The 19,865-nt window shown below is 38.3% G+C and overlaps 1 long non-coding RNA gene across 6 annotated transcripts in view; it reads right to left on the bottom strand.

The window, feature by feature from the left end:
- The window catches only part of LOC110399158, a 37,784-nt gene extending 17,925 nt beyond the window's left edge, over nucleotides 1-19,859 (bottom strand). For 4 of the 6 annotated variants that reach the window (XR_002438934.1, XR_002438932.1, XR_002438936.1 and 1 more), the window contains exons 1-2: nucleotides 18,111-19,859; nucleotides 5,860-5,998 (exon numbers count right to left, since the gene is read on the bottom strand). This is a non-coding gene — a long non-coding RNA (uncharacterized LOC110399158). Of the gene's footprint in view, nucleotides 1-5,859; nucleotides 5,999-8,498; nucleotides 8,562-18,110 lie in introns of all 6 variants that reach the window. The other 2 variants (XR_002438933.1, XR_002438937.1) reach the window with 2 other exon arrangements.

Here is a 19,865-nt window from a genome sequence, read left to right as displayed (position 1 = left end):
AGATAATGCAAACAGATAGAAGAAGAAAATATTTAAAGGAACCAAGTAGAAATCCTTCCTGTCCCACAGGGAAAGAGAAAAGTGCACCATCATCTGTGTAAAAAGTTTTAAGTCATCTTGGATGTCTTAAACCACGTGTTATGGTGGACCTAGGGTAGACTGGCAAGGAGACTCTTAAGACAACACAGAACAGAAAAGCAGAAACAGGAAAGAGATACCAAAAATTATTTAGCAAGAGTCAAGATGACAAGAAAAATATCAATGACTAACTTAACAAAAGCGAAGAGATAGATATTTTAATTCTATTGCAGCAGATAAATAAAAACAATTTGAATTTTCTGTTGATTAACATCCATTATAGAATCACAGAATCACAGAATCACCAAGGTTGGAAAAGACCTCCAAGATCATCCAGACCAACTGTCCACCTACCAACAATATTTCCCCACTAACCCATGTCCGCTAGTACCACATCTGCACATTTCTTGAACACCTCCAGGGATGGTGACTCAACCACCTCCCTGGGCAGCCCATTCCAGCACCTGACCTCTCTTTCAGAGAAGAATTTTTTCCTAATATCTAACCTGAGCTTTATCACACATTATAGCTATATCACATCTGGTGTAAAGTTTTTTTGTTTTTTTTTTTTTCCAAGTGAACTGGTTAATCAGTGGTTGGAGGAAGAATCAAGTGGGTAAAAGGGAAGTAAGATCAGTACCCTAGGAAAAAATATAGCTAATCACTTTCTGAGGAGCTGATAGACTGGACACTGACTGTCTTGAACAAAGCTGTACAAATGAAAGCACAACAAGAAATTCATCACTAGTTCTTGCTACAAGAACCTCGAGCACTAAGATCAGGAGTAAATGCCCACCTACAAATGGAATTGCATACTCAGACCTCTCTAGTGAAATAGCCTTAGAATTTCTACAAATTACAGAAGAGTTCCCTAACTAAAAAATCAATTTCCAATATTGAAAAACAGTATGTTTCCATTGGTGTTTCATGAGCCAGTTTTACAAGCCCAAACCAAAATGAGATTAAGAAAAACAATTAAACTGAAAAACTGAGAATGATAATTGAGAATTTAATAAAAGACTTCCGCTAGATGCACCCCAAACCACAAACTTTGGCTGAAAAACAAAACTGCTGGTTAAAAAGCAGTCTGGCTTTGTAAGAAATGAAAGCCACAATAAGGTAATATAAATATTCCCACGTTCATTCCTTGAAAGTCAGGGTGCTTCTTTAACAAACTATCCTCCTTTTCTGTATTGATGTAAGGGTCTGTCTTGCTGTCAGAGAGAAATTTTATGATGATGCCATGGGGCGACCCTTAAAGCTGTCCCTTCCAGAATTAACTGTAAAGGATCTTCTGATATACCAGAAGTTACAAGGTTAGCAAGAAAGTGATGCATGCCGTGTTTGGCCCAAGTTCCTTCCTCTTGCCTGAGTCAATCATAGAGAAATTAAACTGAACTCCTACATTCTCCTCATCTCCTCTCACAGCTTTCTCCACTGTCATTTAAAGAAAGTATTTCCTTCCTCCGTCACTTGCTAATGTTTGTCGGCATTAGCTGAAGTTGTCAGTGCAAGGTGAGAGTTAGCTAGAAGAAAGAAAACCTCAGAGCAGGATCACAGGGCTGCACATTTCTTCTGAGCTTGATGCTTTATTTCAGCAGCTCTGCTGGATCCCACTCTCTCAAACCTTGACATTTCTTGCCAGAACATAGGCTCCAATTTCAACATTTTCTTTGCAGTAACTCCTAGTTATGGTAAGCCAAATGGACATATTTTTCAACATAGATAAACCCCCTTCACTCTCATCTGAGAATAAGCCCAATATGGGAGTGTTCAATGCATCTTACTATTCACATGAATACAAACAAGAAAGCCAAGTCTATAAATTACATGAGATAGGCTTCTCCCAGAGGACAAGCAGGAAGTATGTGAATAAAGGTGCATATGTAAGGCAAGGCTGAGCCCCTAACAAGACATCTGTGGAAGGCTGGGAGAGAATAAATCTTTTCCTTATTTTCCTGTGGAACTGCATTAATCTGGCCTCAATTAGGATTTTCTTACCTATTGCCTTTCCCCCCATGAGAGAGCAAATAAAAACTGCAGTGAGGGAGGAAAGAGGAGAGCCAAAGCCAAGGTAAAACGTTAAAAAAAAAATAAATAGAAAATTATCCTTAGCAGGAGACACTTAAGATATTGTGATTAAGCAAAGCTCAGCTCCTTCCTGAACCATTTAAGAATTTACACAACCTGTGCACTACATTTTCTCTGTCCAGAGCCAAATAGCTAAGACTAATCCTTTATAAAGTGTTTCATCAAACCAGGAAAACGAGGTGGCTGTCTTGAAGAGCAGTCCTCCACTTTTAGAGCTGTTTTCTTTGTCAGTCACTGAATTCTACTCCCTTTTTAACACTGCTTTAAGAGTAAAAATTTGCTTTTTCCTCTTTCCCACTTTATTAGCTTTGAATGCTGAAGGACAACCGTATTCCATTTCACTCATGTAGTGTACAGACTGTATCTCATATTCAGTAACAGAAGGACAGTCACTTCTTATGTTCAAGTGCCTTTTTCTCTCTTACACATGCAAGAATGTTTGTGGTCTGTGTAGCACAAAAGTTTCTTTTCCGTGGAAACCTGTTTATAAGGTGCCAACAATTAGGAAATTACTGATCTAATCAAGAGGGCATGTTTGCACCTGTAAGATGCATTCATACAAGGTATGTGGAAAGCATAGACTTAGAGTGAGCTTCATGGACTTCAAAGTGTGATCTTCAGAGTCTGCACTCTTTGACAATGTTGAGGCATGTCTTAATTTCTTAGAGCAAATATGGAAATATTAACAGAATGTATTCAGAGATTTCCTATTCAATGCTGTTTACATTTGTTTAAATCATATTTTACTGCAGACAGTGAGATCTATGTTTTCTATTTCTGCTAAAAAAGAATAAATATACACATATATCCATCTACCCATCCATGTAGTCATCATCTTCTGATACATCCTAGAGCAACAAATCCCGATAAGCCTCATCTGATTAACACACCATTCAAACCAGGCAGGACTCAGATAGCATCTTTGTCATCATCTTCATCATAAGGCCCTGGAAAAATCAGAATCTGAAGCCAGCCAGAGGGCTCAGCCCCAGGAGTAGCTGCACACATGGACAAGCCAGAACATAAGCAGCCCCCTTCAGCCTTACTCTGTAATTCCCACAGTCCTTTCTCACTGCTCCCGTTCCATACTTTCACTCCCTAGTGGTGATCTCAGCCTCAGTCTTCATTCTTTCTCCCTTTACTTTGTTGCATAATCCCCTCCCAGGTAAACTACCTTGGAGCTAAGGAAACAATCATGAATGCCCATTGGCTTTACTGCTACAACACCGTCCTCATTGACTGCATTCAGCCACTTTCACCACTTGATTTCTATTTACAGCTTAAAATCTATGAGGCAGGAGCTGTTTAATGCCCCACATTTTCACAGTGCCTAGCATGTTTGTGATCTAGCTCTTGGCCTTCAGATGATCTTTTTTTTTTTTCCCCTCCATCCTTTGCTTATATAATGCATATGGTTCATTAATATGAAGTCTTCCACAATACAGAACATCTGTTTTTGTTTTTTGCATTTTTTTCATTTTGGTTACTCTGTGAAGTTGTCATGTCAGCTTCAGGGTATTTTTTCTAAACTTGATCCTCAGAAAGTTGATGCAGCTAGGATGAGAAATCCTTTCAGATTTCATCTTTCAGGGATAATCTCATGTTGGTAAATGCTATTTCCTGATTAGACAGTTAGGTTAGGAAAACGTCTTTCTTCATAGTTGAATCTTTTATATAGTTTTGGAAAAGACAATCCTCGGGTTATTAACACTTTCTATAGTCCTGTTGAGCTTGGCAGAGTTTTCTTTCCTTATATTTCACAACAATTTTTCCCCTCTATGAATATTCCCCCGAAACATTTCCTCCATCTGTTTTGCATTTTAATGCTTGGATGAGGCTCTGTATTTTGGGTGATGTGGCCATTTCTACATAGGGCATTATCTGTTTTGCCTTTAAAGATACACCAGCTTTGCAAATTAGGGGCTAATGATTTATAGCCCAAATGCTGCTAACTGTCTCATTACTGGTCAAACAATGACTTTTTTCCAAATGTCAGATAACAGATGGAGAACACAATTTTATTTCCTCTTCTTTAAAAACTACCATTTGAACTACCAGGGAAGAAATGAGAAAAGAGACACATGCTTCAGATTTTAAACATGTTTGGTTTTAGTCAGCATTTGACATTTAAAACCTGACCAGTTCTACTGTTAATAGCAATTTTTTTTCCATTTTGGTTAAAATTTCGAACTCCGAAACCTGATCAAAATTGACAAACTGTTTACTATTTTATAAAGTTAATCTGCTTTTTCATTAAGACAATGTGACATCACAACAAAATTGGTAAATTACTACAAGTACTTAATCATGAAATATAAATTAAGCTACATTGTAAAAATGTTTAGAGATTATTTTTTAAGGAAGGAATTACTATTGCTTTTATTTTCTTGTAGCAAACTGTTCAGTGCAAGGATAATGATTCAAACAGATGGAAAAAATGTCCATCTGTAAATTTCATAATCCAAAATTTTGTGTATAGTCTAGAAACATTACCTACTATTTAAACACTGCATTGTGTAAGACATAACTAGTACTTACATAACGTTTATACAAATGGATACATACATTTTCATCTGTCTGTCCTTCTGCATAGAATCATGGAATGGTTTGTGTTGGAAGGGACCTTTAAGATCATGGAGTTCCAACCCGTGTGCTATAGGCAGGGACACCTCCCTCTAGACCAGGTTGCTTGCAGCCCCATCCAGCCTGGTCTTGAAAGCTTCCAGGGAGGGGCCATTCACAACCTCACTGGGCAATTCACAACCTCACTGGGCAAATTAGTACATTACAGGTAATAAAAGGTATCCCAAGCATAACACACTAGAAAAGTATGGTTTAAAGCAGATATGAAACAACGGATTTGTGGATGAAATTTAGCTCAGAATAAGCCCTATCTTACTTGGAAATCAGTGATGCTTCTGAGATACTGACACTTGAAAAGATGTTTCCTATCACAATAACCATCTCTGCAAACTCTGGATATTTGTGTTTTCACCTGAATTCATGTGAAGAGTACACTGTGAAATACAGTATATCCAGCTAGAGTCACACTCTGCAGAGTGGCTGGCACAAGGGTCTGTTGTATTTCTGAGTGTGTCTGACAAAGCTTCCAGCTTGGTTCAACTGGATGATAGGACTAAATGTGCACTTCTTCTAAGTAAAACTGTTATCTATCCTGAAATCTTTAGGAAAACTTTGCAGTTGTGCCTGTATCAAGATCTCTTCTGATGTTTTTAAGTCTTTTGCTTGAATACAGAGTGAATCATTACTAAATATTAGACATTTATAAGTAGTCTTGACCTTGACAGTAACTAAGTAGTTTATTGGGGGAAAAATGTAATTTATTATGATAATAATCAGTAATAAATATGTAAGTAATTATATAGTGGAAGATATCTTAATGTATTAATGTGTGAGAATAAAATGATAGATAACTCCTACCTAGGAAATGTGCATTATTGCTACTAAGATTCACAAGATTCAAAGAGTAAGTGCAATACCCCGGAGAGATGAGAACCAAGACTGAATAGATTATTCTGTATTCATTTATCTTTTCTGATATATTTTCTCCGCTGTTTTGTTCAGAGTATAAGGGAAATGTTTGCTTTGTTTTTATAGTTAGTGCTGGAGATTTTCACATACTTTCTCATTTTTATAGCAAAAATATATTGTCACTTTAAACGTACCCACCTTTTGTATGTCTAGAATAAAAGCCTTCAGGAGTAATGAAAATGCTCTGTCTCATTTTTGAGCAAGCTGTGGCAATGTCTCTCAATCAATTCTTTTCCAAAACTTTCCATTAGTGGAATCTGAATCTCTTCTATGCTACCTTGATGGAAAAGGACAGGAGAAGATTTAAATTTCTTTAAGTAATTTAAATAACAGCAGCAGTATTTCATCTTTCTCTTTGCCAAGGCTCATTCTAATGCTCCTCCAAATACTTTTATTCTCTCCTGCATATTTAGCTGAAGCTAGCAGATGCTTAGCCTGCGTGTCAGCCCTCCAGGGATGGAGCCATAAATGTCTTCCTCAAAACTGCATTGAGTACCATTCCCTTGCAGCAAAACTTAATGACTTCACATAGGAATCAAAAACAAATGAAGCCCCTTACTAAGAAGAACTCAAGTTATAGTTTACTTTCTTATCCTTGCTTGAACTCAGCCTTCTGCAACCCTTAAAAGGCTTTCTCTCTTTAAAATTCATGTATTCTGTGGATGGTGCTTCTAGCATCTTCCTGACCAGGATGAAAGGCAACAGAGCAAAAACAAGCCCTTAACAACTATTTTATTTGATCACCTTGTATAGAGTAGATATGTGACCAAAAAAGCATCCATTTTTTTTTCCATAAGAAATTTTTTTTAATAAGAATTGTCATTTTAAGAATTTTATCAGTGTTTCTAAGTTGGGGTAGAGCTTAAAATGTACCAAAAAGCAGAAGGTAAATGATTTTTTTTTTAATTTTTATTTTGATCTGAAAACACAGTTTGAGCTAATCATTTGCTTAGTGAGAATGTGATTCATGATTTCTGCATGGCTGGGCTTAGCAGTATTCGATGTCTGTTACCAGCTCAGTATTGCTGTGGATGCTGTGAATAGCATCTCAAGTGGAAAAAAACAACAAACATGAATGATATGTCTTAAAAACTGAAAACTGACTTGATGAAAACATAAGAACATGTTCCATTCATTTTTGTAACACAGATAAATAGGAAACTTGGGAAAGAAAGTTTGTTTTGTGAGACTGGATATACTGCTAATAAAGAGGAAAAAAGATTAATATTGTATTATAAATACCAAATACCAAAGTTCGTAATGTAATATAATTCAGTTTCCTCCCATCGATTTAAAAAGGTATTAAATTAACTTTAAGGCAGCTATGTCAACTTCTACCACCAGCAGTTTGAGTACTGAATATATAAGAACTTTATTTCCAAATTCTTTGATATTTAGAGTTCCTATATACTGTAGAGTTGCTGGTCATATTGCACATTTACCAAACAAATTAACAAAACCCAGATTCCTCACCACATGACCTAAGTTTGGATCACTCTGAGTGGGTACACTATAAATATACATATGTATATATATACACACGTATATATACAGTGTGTATATATATATAATCCCATATATATCCTATATGTAATGTATATATGTATAGTTCTATATATACATATGTATATATAGGAATTGTGCACTTAAATGAACAAAACTATGTTTGTGTATACATACATATATTAAAATTATATATTATATATGTTAAAATTATGTATACATATATATATTAAAAGTACATTCACATGAAAATTATAGTCAGGATGACAAGCTGATCACATGCTTGTTCCATTCATGCACTCATTTTTCATGCTAGCTTGTCCCTGAAATAACAAGGCCTCCAATGAGAAAGAGAGTAACTTTGCTAAATCTCAAAGTACTGTAATCCTGGATTTGAAAAGTAAAGTGGTCCCATTACAGCAGATAATTGTAATGCTGGAGAAATAGGTCAGAGCTGCAGTTCATCTCAGCACTGCTACCAGCAAATGAGGTCAGGTTTTGCTGTCTTACATCGTGCTGTTGCTTTGAAAGAAGAGACCTTTCTTCTGTATTGATAAGAGTACCAAATTCCCAAGAAACAACACTAGAAAAGATAAGAAGAGAAACTAAATCTCTGGTCTGTCTATTCTTAGATATCTAGTCTCCTCAGAGAGTGAGCTCTTGCTTGCACTCAAGGCTGCCAGTGTTTCCCTTTGTACATTCCAACAAACACATGCACAAATTAAATCAACCTTACAATGTCCTTTTTAGCATTTCTCATAAAATTGCACACATTCTTGCTATTAATTAGCATATGGCATGCATCCTCAGTGTAAAGAGGGATAAATATGCAGATTCATCCATATTATTTTCTATCATTGCTCATGCAATCACTGGTTACTTATTGAAGAAAAGTTGCCTCTACAGAACTACTAAAGGAAATGAAATAAGAACATAAGAATTTTCAGTAATCATGTTTATGGAATGCAGTCAAGAAGGAATTTTGTGCAGCTGGTATATGCTTACCAGCTTTTCTATAAACTATCTACGATCCCAAAGGAGACCTCAGGAAACAAGCTATTGCAGCGCAGATTTGCATGGTTCCCTGAAGAATACTGCACTTTCACAAATCCTTCCCTAAAGAGATTTAGCTTTTCAACAGTTCACACTCAAGTACAGTTAATTTTGATGGCCCCTGCATATTTCCCTTATGCTTACAAGTCTAATATTTAGATTTTGTATCGACTACCAAGTGAGACTCTATTCTGGTTCCATACTTGGTGAACTACACTTACTCTGGAGCTGTTTTCATCCTCTCTGCAAATGGTATCTTTGAAGCGCTGGTCTTTCTGAACAAGCTGAAATGTGAAGATACAGCCATCAAGTAGACGGTTAAGGATTTTGCTGTCAAGTGTTAGAAGCACTGAGGAAATACACAAGCACTTCCTCTGCTCTATAAAATGTAATACAAATTCTGTTTCAATTCAAATATCAGAATACAATGTCCCCCACACTGTAAGTGAACATCAGGTTCATGACCACCTAAGGAACCTGAACATCCACTAGTCTATGGGTCCCAGTGAGATGCACCCCAGGGTCCTAAGGGAACTGGCTGACATAGTCACCAAGCCACTCTCAATGATATTTGAAAAGTCATGGCAATCAGGTGAAGTCCCTGGTGACTGGAAAAAAGGCAACATCACCCCCATTTTTAAGAAGGGTAAAAAGGATGACCCTGGGAACTACCGACCTGTCAGCCTCACCTCTGTGCTAGGGGAGATCATGGAGCAGATTCTCCTGGAAGCTATACTAAAGCACATGAAAGATAGGGAGCTGATACGGGAGAACCAGCATGGCTTCACCAAGGGCAAATCCTGCTTGACCAACCTGGTGGCCTTTTATGATGGTGTCACTGCATCAATGGACAAGAGAAGAATCAATGATGTCATCTATCTCAACTTCAGTAAGGCCTTTGACACGGTACCTCCCAACATCGTTCTCTCCAAATTGGAAAGATATGGATTTGATGGGTGGGCTGTTCAAAGGAGAAAGAAGTGGCTGCAGAACAGAGTCCAGAGAGTGGTGGTCAACAGCTCAATGTCTGAGTGGAGAATGGTGGTGAGTGGTGTCCCACGGGTGTCAGTGCTGGGACCAATACTCTTTAATGTCTTCATCAATGACATTGACAGTGGGATCGAGTGCACCCTCAGCAAGTTTGCTGATGACGCCAAGCTGTTGAATGCAGTTGATGCATCAGAGGGACGGGATGCCATCCAGAGGGACCTAGAAAGGCTGAGCAGTGGGCCCAGGTGAACCTCATGAGGTTCAACAAATCCAAATACAAGATCTTGCACTTGGGTTGAGGCAACTCTCACTACAAATACAAGCTGGGGGAAGAAAGGATTGAGCACAGCCCTGCTGATAAAGATCTGGGGGTACTGGTGGATGGGAAGCTGGACACAAGCCAGCAGTGTGCCCTCACAGCCCAGAAAGCCAACCTTATCCTTGCCGCATCAAAAGAATCGTGCCCAGCAGGGAGAGGGAAGTGATCCTGCCCCTCTGCTCTGCGCTGGTGAGGCCTCGCCTGGAGTACTGCATCCAGATGCAGAGTCCTCAGTACAGGAGAGATATTCACCTGTTGGAGCACATCCAGAGCAGGGCCACAAAAATGATCAAAGGGATGGAACACCTCTCCTACAAGGACAGGCTGAGAGAGCTGGGGCTGTTCAGTCTGGAGAAGAGAAGGCTCCAGTGTGACCTGATAGCAGCCTTTCAGTATCTAAAGGGGAGGTACCGGAAAGAAGGGGAGGTACTCTTTAGCTGGGTCTGTGGTTCTAGAACAAGGGGAGATGGCTTCAAGCTTAAAGAGGTTAGATTTAGGTTGCATGTAAGGAAAAAGTCTTCTACAGTGAGGGTAGTGAGGCACCGGAACAGGTTGCCTAGGGATGTGGTTGTTGCCCCATCCCTGGAGACTTTCAAGGTGAGGCTGGATAAGGCCCTGGGCAACCTGATCTAGTGGTGTCTGTTTTCATTGCAGAGGAGCTGGACTTGATGGCCTTCAGAGGTCCCTTCCAACTCTAAGGATTCTATGATCCTATAACTTGTGCCTAATACCGTTGATTTGAATAGTAAGACTCATTTGCAAGAACACAGGTGAACCACTGCTACAATCTTGTTTGCAAACATTTACAGATACTTGCTTTTTCTTAACAGCAAGTATTAGGACAGATGTTAGTATCCATGCAATTACTCATGAGTTGTAAAAACCTGATCAGCTTGTGCTGAGAGTGAGCTGTTAATTCCTTTCTGATTAAAACTGCTTATCTTGTCTGAAACTATAGAAGTCTGCAGTCAACATTTTTAAAGTTTTCTATATTGATAATGCTCTAGATATATACATCATGTATTAAATAGGTACAGAGGAAACCTCTTAAAACAATAAAATATAAATGAATCATTTGGTGAAGGCAATGCAATTTTTCTGCCAGACGGATACTTATTTTCCTTTTTTTTAATGCAGAGATAGAATAATCTAATGAACCTTGCAAAGGGGAATTGCTATGAAAATAATTCATTTAGCTGCTGCTTCTCACTTTTCAAAGTGACAGACTGATGATGTGTAATGCAAGAAATATTAAGTATTGTCACTTTCCCTTTACTGTAGGCAGATTAGGCAGAGAAAGGCAAGTTATCTGTAGCCATTCCCTATTTGACAGGGTGATCTTTCTACAGAAATGTTGCATAGGCTTCTGGATACAAATGAGCCAATACTAAATTGTCCATAAAGATTTCAAAATTGTGTCTGAATTTCCTAGGCTTGAGCGTGTTGGTCAGAGAAGAGTTCTGACATAAAGAAAAACACATAACTGAACAAGTAAGAAGTGGTAATAGTAGGGAAGCAGGCTTGTTTATCTGATTGCCTTGAGCAATTTGGGAGGAACTACCAACAAAATGACAGCTGTCACTAGTAATAATCATTGCATGTGGGGTACTTCCCAGAAAAAGGCGGATTAAACAGTAAAACTACAGAACAATAAGTACACATCTTATCTGGTATAGTTGTTTTTTTGTTTTTTTTTTGTTGTTGTTGTTGTTGTGTTCATTTCATTGTATTTGACCCTTTTATGACAAGTTTCATTTGCTGTATTCAGAAAAACATAATTATTTTCTCTACAGCTTCGAAGTTATTTTTCCTTTACTTTTTCCCCAGATATTCTCTTCCCCTCTCTTCTCCTTTTTTTCTTTATGTAAATAATAGAAGGACTGCAGCAGCCATACAGCTGCTGAAATTTGCTGCTTGTTTGTGGAAGCTATAAAGTAAAAGCATAAGAAACGCAAATCATCTTGACAACCTCCAACAGAAAGAATGAAATTGACTCTGTCCAGGACAGGGAAAAATTTAACACTGAGGCATAAAACATAGATTATTGTTATTTCAGGTAGGATAGTATTTTCATAGCCACCACCTGACAGGATGGATGTTCCCTTTTACCATTTGCTGCGTCTTGTTCAGGAGATAAACACTATTCCCACATTTCTTATTATAGGAATCAAAAGAAAACAAGCTGTGGTAAAAATGGAACAAGTAAATCTCCAGGATCACTTCATGCTGGAAGCAAAAGCATTGCATTTTGTTTTGTTGAATGCAGCACGCTCACTGTGGCTCTGGACAATGTTCCAACCTCTAACACTTCTGCATACATCCATATGCTTAAGTCTCAGTCAAAGCAGTATTTAGATACGTGCTGGATTTAAATGTGGAAATCAAAGAAATAAACCAAGATTTAATTCACCACTTGTACACTCAGCTCTCTTCTTTCATATCAAGATTGCAAATTTATGACGTTCCTGATATTATGTAATCTTTTTCACTTACCCTCTTTTTGCATTATTCTCAACTATAAATATTTTTGAACATTGTCTACAAGCTACATGCAGAAGTTCCCTTTAGCTTTAGGCTTCAACAACTCAGTTTCCAATACTATGAAAACCAGAAAGCCTAATAACCCTTGACAATTTACATAAACTCAACAGCGCTTCTACTGAAATTTGACAGGAAATGTTGCAGTACTAATATTCAGATCACTACATGAATTAAACAAGGGTTTGATTCATGTTATAGAAATAATTATTTTCAGTTTCATTGAAAATGTACAGTACCCAGTTTCCTAAAAAAAAAACAACCTGGAACTATAGTCAACTCATTTTTAAAAATCACTTTAGTTTAGTAGTAATTCCCCTCCCTCCCTCCTTGATCAAATTAAAGGAAATCTTACAAGCTTGTGAATCACTATTTTAGTTTCAATTTAGATCACTGATTTTGTGAACTCCTTCAGTTTAAAATACATGCTCAAGTAATTTCACTTGACCAAATGCAAAATACTTTCCTTTACAGCTGCCCAAAATAATACAGGATTTGAGCTCTCTTAACTCTTACCTTCCAAACTCCAAGGGGAAATTATGATTGCATACTGAGAGTCATTACGGTGATTCCAGCCAAGTTATAAAAAATCCCACTAGTTTTACTAATCCACGCTGACAATTTCTGAGCAATAATGGAGACTTTGGATCCCTTTGTAGATAAGAGTTTCCTAATGAAGCTGAGGAGAACTCTGCACTGTCCTTGCTCAAGCATACAGATAACCATTTCAAACTGGAGCATTTTGTACCTAACCTAAGTCTGCAGAACTCATGTAGTTCTGTTTACCGCAAATTGTCTGCAGTAGGTAAAATGTTTTTCTAAGCCAGCAGGAAGAGCCTGCTTTTGTGCAGAGCCAAGGTATTGCTGTAAGAAAGCATAACAGAATCTTCTGAAGATGTAAAGCTGCATTCTGACCCTCGGCCAAACTGCATTTTGACCCTTTGACCAATTAAACAGGAGCCTCACCACATTTTAGTAATGCAGGATCCGAGCTTAAAATCTGTGGATGTCTCTACATCTCTTACCTGTCTATCAGTTTCTCGGTATTTCAGCTGTATAGGCCAGCTTTGTCAAATACTTCTTACACTAGGAATCACTGACTCTTTCAAAAAACCATCACCACTCCCAACTTAAACTCTCATACTTTCCAGGAAAGAAAACACTTGATTAGACGCAACATATGAAAACAATATTTGAATATGGTTTCCATACGCAGTGAATGCAAGTATCTGCTAACTTTCACCTATTACAGCTCACTCCCTTGGACAATACACTTAATATTACCAAACCCTACCTCACTGCCTGGAGCTTTTGCTGTGTTAAGATGCAGCTCTCCCACTGTAGCTGGGATCTCTTTGCTCCTGCATTTGCCAAACTTTCACTTTAGACCTGAAGTGGGCAGTCACAGCTAGAAAGCAATGTTATGAATAGGAGAAACTACATGCCCAGATCTGAGATTTGTCTCACCAGCATTTTCCTAGTAGTTTCACAGCAAGATAAATGGCATATAACAACAATTTCCTGTATTTATTAGGAAATTGGCAGGCATCTTTTTTTCCCGTCTCTAATTTTGTACAACTGCTAATACAAGAATATGTACACAAATCAAGCATGACAGTTACACTGACGTAACCTAAAACAACACTCAAGCAGTTTCTTAAAACAAAAGTAAATAATCAAGGTACATGTAATAAGTGCCGAAGGGCATCTTCTGCCTCCAGATAGATCTCTCTTCCCACTGCATCTTTTAGATTTAAGAGTTTTTTCAGTACTTCCACTGTCACTGTTCATTTTCAGCATGAGTGATTCATTTTACATGCAAGGAAATCAAAGGAACAAGAAAAAAAAGTAAAATCATAGCAAAAGATGCAAGTGTATGTTTCCTCTGTGTGATGCTGTAACCACTCTGGGAGCAAAAAAGGTTAAGTTTCTTTTATGTTTTAAGTATTTAGTAAATTAAATCCCTTTCTAATCAGCTCACTCTTTGTCATACTTCACTGATACTCCACAATAAACTCTACTGCAGTACCTGAAAAATACGCAACTGTGAAAAAAGCGCTAGTAAGATGATGGGATGCGAGAGGAATAAACTGATGAATAAGACTAACATTGTAATGCCTTTGTATTAAGTGACAACATGGCCCACAGCAGACAGTCTGTACAGCACTTGCCACCTGATATCCTGGAGTGCGCTGCAGAAGGACAGAGAGAACAGAAGTCGGAAGCTTCTGTCTCTGTACCTCACAGCGCAGGAACACGATGATACACAATTAAGCTAAGGGTGTGAAAATCAAAACTGACACAAAAATATCTCTCCATAGTAACTAAACTGTGAAACTCAGTGTTACCAGAAGTTGCCAAATCCAGCAGCAAAACTTACAAGGAGGGATGCAATATTTATAGAGTCATCAAGATTACCAAATTTTTATCCTATTAGATGCCATGTACAGTGATTTAGGCCAATATGTAACTACTGAAAACTACAACAAGTCTCAGCATGGGAAGTTATAGATAGGTTCTTGCATCTTGTTCTGAAGCATCTGACACAGACACTGTAACACAAAGAATGGAATTGAGTTCTGAAATTATATAAATAAGAAGATAAAAATATTGCGTATTTTCTTTTTTTCCCTAATGTATACATTTAATTATTTTCCTTACTGTATCAGCCCAGATAGCATCTTTGTCAACACAGAATATTACTTTATTTTGATAGCTGTTTGACTAATTTGGCTTAATCTAGAGATTTCATACTTCTGTTTGTAAAAAAACAAAGAATGTAACAAAGACTACTAAGACTACTATTAACAACAGAAGTTGACTGATAGTGACTTATGTGCACCTGTGTTTGTGTGTGCAGCGTACAAGGAACACTTTTCTTTCAACACCAAAATTTTCACCAGATCCTTTTTTTTTTTGTCATGTGTCAATATAATTGCAAACATAGTGTGCATGTGTGACTGTGTGAAAATAATGGTAACAGATGGAAAAAATGTATACTCCCTCTTCCCAGTGTTTTCCCCAGTGCCCTATATAGCTTGCTATATAATATTTCTTTAATCATGAATATTGTTGTTCTAGCATAGCCATCTTCTGTCATCTGTTTTCACTTACGCCATTCTTGGGTTGCTTTTTGTGCATTTTTTTTTAAACCCAGTTCAACTAGTAACTCATCACACGCAGATCAGCTAAGTGAGAAAAAGAAAAGGTCATGACAATCAGGAAAATTCTTAAAGGGGATTATTTAGTGCAATCAAGATCTTCATTTTTTCTCCTACATGATTATCATTTACTGTTTGAAAGTTACTCTCTGCAAGGAAAATATATCTCCTATTCCTGAAACACCTTAGGAATACATTTCAGTTTTTTTTCATGGGTTTTATATATTGTGAAAGCTGTCTTAGAAGCATATTACTAGACATTTCTTTCACTTTGACTTATTACAATTCAATACAACCCTTTGGCCTGGGCTTGTTCAGCCTGGAGAAGAAAAGGTTGCGAGAAGACCTCATTGTTGCCTTCCCATGTTTAAAAGGAGAAGGTTTAGATTGGATGTCAGGCGGAAGTTCTTCACAGAGAGAGTGATGAGGTGATGGAACAGGCTGTCCAGAGAGGCTGTGGGTGCTCCATTCCTGGAGGTGTTCAAGGCCAGGTTGGAGGGGGCCCTGGGCAACCTGGTCTAGTAACATCTGATCTGGAGGTTGGTGGCCCTGCCTGTGGCAGGGGGTTGGAATTTGATGATCCTTGGGGTCCCTTCCAGCCAAAGCCATTCTATGATTCTATGCTTCTGTGACCTAGCTTAGATTCTATGCTACTAATTAACTTCCCTCTGAATCAAAGTGGAGCAGGCACATCAGGAAGTGAAGGCAGGCTCCAGGATACTTTTTTGCACAGTGCTTTATCCTCAAAAGTTGGAGCAGAGGTGCACAAAAATTATATTTCTATGCTTGATTTACTTTGTGCTGACGTAAGCTTTTTGTTTCTGAATGCTGTGCCAATTAGGCTGTAGCCCATTAGCAGTCATTCTTACTTAGAGATTACATTTTATTTACAGTAAATTTAGCAGTCTAGAATTTGTCCATTTGCTGCTTTACTTCTGGCTAATAGAATAGTATTCCAACTTATTGAGCCAAATCTTCACATTTACAGAGAAGTTTTACTCAGTATTTAATATAATTGGTGAAACATGCCCCCAAAATAATTATTCCAATTTTATATTTTGGAAAATAATAAGTTGTGATTCTGCATAAACATTACCGAAAACATATGCTTTGCACACACAGACATCCACACTGCTAAACAGATTTTTTTTAAACTGTAGCAGACCACTTGGATGATTTTCCCTAAATGAACACAAAAGTGGGTTAAATAGCAAGTTTAAGATTAGAAACAAAAATTTTTCAATTCCAGTAGAGAACTTAGAAAGTTCAGTAGTATAAAAAAACAAGTAAAACATCGACTGCCAAAAATAAAAATTATTCTAAAAATAACGAGCTTAGAAGTTTTAGTTACATAGCAAACTTGAAGCAAAACTGATGTTAAAATCAAACAGAAAAGCATTTATGCCAATAATATTTCACTGCATATTTTCAGCAATATTACCTTTCCTTTAGGGGCACCCTGAGAACCTTTGACAACTCTAGCACAGTATGTACAAGCTGAAGGTGAGCTTCTGTGTCACTCAAGAAAGACAGTAGTTGAACACAAGGTGAAATCAGCTAAGAAAGCTCTGAATCACATCTATTCCCTTTAAACTCTAATGCTGTTTCAGCACTGAAGGCTTCTGTATTTTAATGGCAAATCCAACATGGTTTGGGCTCTTCCAGGTACTCACAAACAGCTTTACATGTCCTACACAGTCTCTTCTCTGGAGGAATGTTCTCTAGGCCGAAATGGAGTGATCAGGATCCCTTCTTATCTCATGGACTTTTTAGATAGGATATAGAGCTTAAGATATCCAAAGAAGGGCTACAAAGATCCTGAAGGGTCTATAGAGCAAGACTTACAAGGAGCACTGAGGCTCCTGGGTTCGTTCAGCCCAGAGCAGAGGAGCTGAGGGGAGGCCTCATGGCGGCTGCAGCTCCTCACAGGGGAGGGGGAGTGCTGAGCTCTGCTCTCTGTGACAGCGACAGGGCCCAATGGAACGGCATGGAGCTGTGTCAGGGGAGGGGCGGGTGGGGGTGAGGGAAAGGGTCGGCACCAGGGGGCAGTGGCCATGGAGCAGGCTGCCCAGGGCAATGGTCATGGCCCTGAGCTGCCAGAGTTCAAGGAGCATTTGGACAACACTCTCAGATATAGTTCGGATTTTGGGTGATGCTGTATGGACCCAGGGGTTGGACTCAATGATCTGTGTAAGTCCCTTCCAAATAGGGTTATTTTATAATTCCATGGTTAAGAGCTTGTACCAGTGACGGACCTCCATTCTGTTCACTGTTGAACCCAATATATCTGTGCAATTGTCATGATTTATGATTTTGGTTACCGGTATTCTACATCATAATATCATGTAGTGCACTGGGAGTTAAAGAGTTAATGCTCCAGTTCGGTGGATCGTGGATAGTTCCGGGTACCTGGTTCTCAGAAGAGAAGAAGAACTACATCTCCCAGAGGACTGTTCGCTGTTCTGTTACTGTTTTCCGTTCAGAGGGAAAAACTGTTCACATATCATGAGACGCCCCTTTCCCCTCCTGCTAGTCCCGGCAGCGTCTCTCTCCCTAGCCGTCTCGCTGCCAGCATTAAAGGCCTTCAGTTTTTTTGGAAACTGTCTCTCATTCTATTTGATTTATTAGCTTCAATTTTAATTATATTGAATTATAATGTGTTAGCCTGCATTCCCATATCTTATTTAGTAAATTAGTTTGTTTCTCCTCAGATCGTTATTTCAGCAGTTTGTGATTCTGCCATAACATCATTAAACTTTTCAAGTCCTAGGTACTTTGACTTCAGCAAGATTTCGTATAAGGGAAAAGACAGTGTTTAGACTTACTTTCAACGTCCTTGCAGCTGTGAAACGTGGATGGCAGCGTTGCTGGAACAAACTCTTTTGTGAGGTTTCCTGTACTTTCTGCTTGCAGTATTGCCAAGAATATTCCTAGGGCAGCTTTTTCACAGTAACTTGGAATTTCACACTCAAGATGAAAGTAATGCAAAGGCAAATGAGAGGCAGAGTTTAAAAAAAAAAAAAAAAGAACATTTCAGGTTAGCTGTGTTAAATTCAAGAAACGAGCAGCTTAAGGAATGAAAAGATTCCCTTTTTTCCCCTTTCCTTCACCAACTAATAATTTCCTACTTAATATTTCTTTCTGCTTTTCCCTGCCAACCATCAACAGTGGCGCAGAAGTTGTCTCTACTTTATCTGCTATTTATTTACTGGCACTCACAACTTCTCTGAAAAAAGGTTCAAAATCATGGATTTCAAAGAGCCTCTGGATCTCCACTTGGAGTCAAAAGCAACTGAAGTAGTGCAGCAGCCCAGCTGGCTTATGCACATTTGTACAAGCACTGTCTCCTCTTGGCCTTGGGAAATTTAGTGCTATAGGACTTTATCCTCTATGTGTCTAAGCATTCAGCATCAAGTACTATATCATGTTTTACCCACAAATTCAGAAAACCGCAAGGCAGCTCTGTTCCTCACTACCTGTAGAAACCTACCAAAAGCCTCCATTCTCTGTGTGAAATTGCTCGAGAAATATTTTCATCTTCAGTCTCTCCAAGGACATCTGTTTAACTTCTAACTTTTAAAAAAAACACCTTTTTGTCAGAAGCTGAAAAACAGGAGACGTGTTAAGAGATGTTTCTGGGACTGCTGCTAAGCTGTTGCATGCACTGCACCTCATGCCAAAGAGTTAGAGTACTCTGGTCTCACATGCAATATTGTTCGTGCCGTAACCACAAGGAGAGCTTCCAAGCCCTGTAGATTTAATGAGTCTGAGGACACTTTTCAGAACGCAATGTGGAGCAGCTAGAATCTGAAACAAATATTCAAAGCTTCATTTTCTAAAGACCATATGGATAGAGAGGGCCTAATGCTAGTGACAAACACTCAGAATCCTTAGAAGAAGACTTAGCAGATTTTTGAATGGAAGAGTAAAGATGCCCAAATTCCAGGATAAAGTTGCTTAACACACTGATTCTTCTTGCTGCGAGAGTAATTTTGCTAATATCATATGATAATGCTTGCATGTCTGTTGGCTTATCTTTTATTGCCTAGCACTAGATACACATATACATAGTGACTAAGAATACATCACGTTTAACAGTCATTTACTGGTGTAAAAATTCAGATGAATTCTTTTGCTGCTTGGAGGTCTTCCTTCAAACAAATGTAGAACTGAATGAAGCATCAACAGCTTTTCTGCTTCACAGAAACCAATTACAACTGTCCAGCAAATTATGTATATTTTTCAGAGGCCAAGAGTGTAAAGCCACAGCCTTCATTTGCAGGAAAATGAAGAGAACTCTGTAGATATCTTCTATCTCTTGCTTCTCTTATCCTATTATTCAGCATTTCATATCCTAGAAACGGTGAGGTCAGCTGAACAATTCTAGTAACATGGGTGCCTTTGCCAAGAGCTGACATTATTCTCCAAGAGGTAAACAGAGCTGGTTCCAGATTAAATAGCAGCTTTACTCTCATGCTTCTCAGGCGCCTATTTATTATAGGAACTACTGCCGAACTTCTGAGAAAAAGAAAAAAAAGAGAGGGAAGGGAAGGGAAGGGAAGGGAAGGGAAGGGAAGGGA

This window comes from Numida meleagris, chromosome 4, assembly GCF_002078875.1.
Source record: "Numida meleagris isolate 19003 breed g44 Domestic line chromosome 4, NumMel1.0, whole genome shotgun sequence".
In the NCBI taxonomy this organism is placed as follows: domain Eukaryota; kingdom Metazoa; phylum Chordata; class Aves; order Galliformes; family Numididae; genus Numida; species Numida meleagris.
The sequence above is the reverse complement of the archived record's forward strand: the minus strand, read 5'-3'. Positions and strand labels throughout refer to the sequence as shown.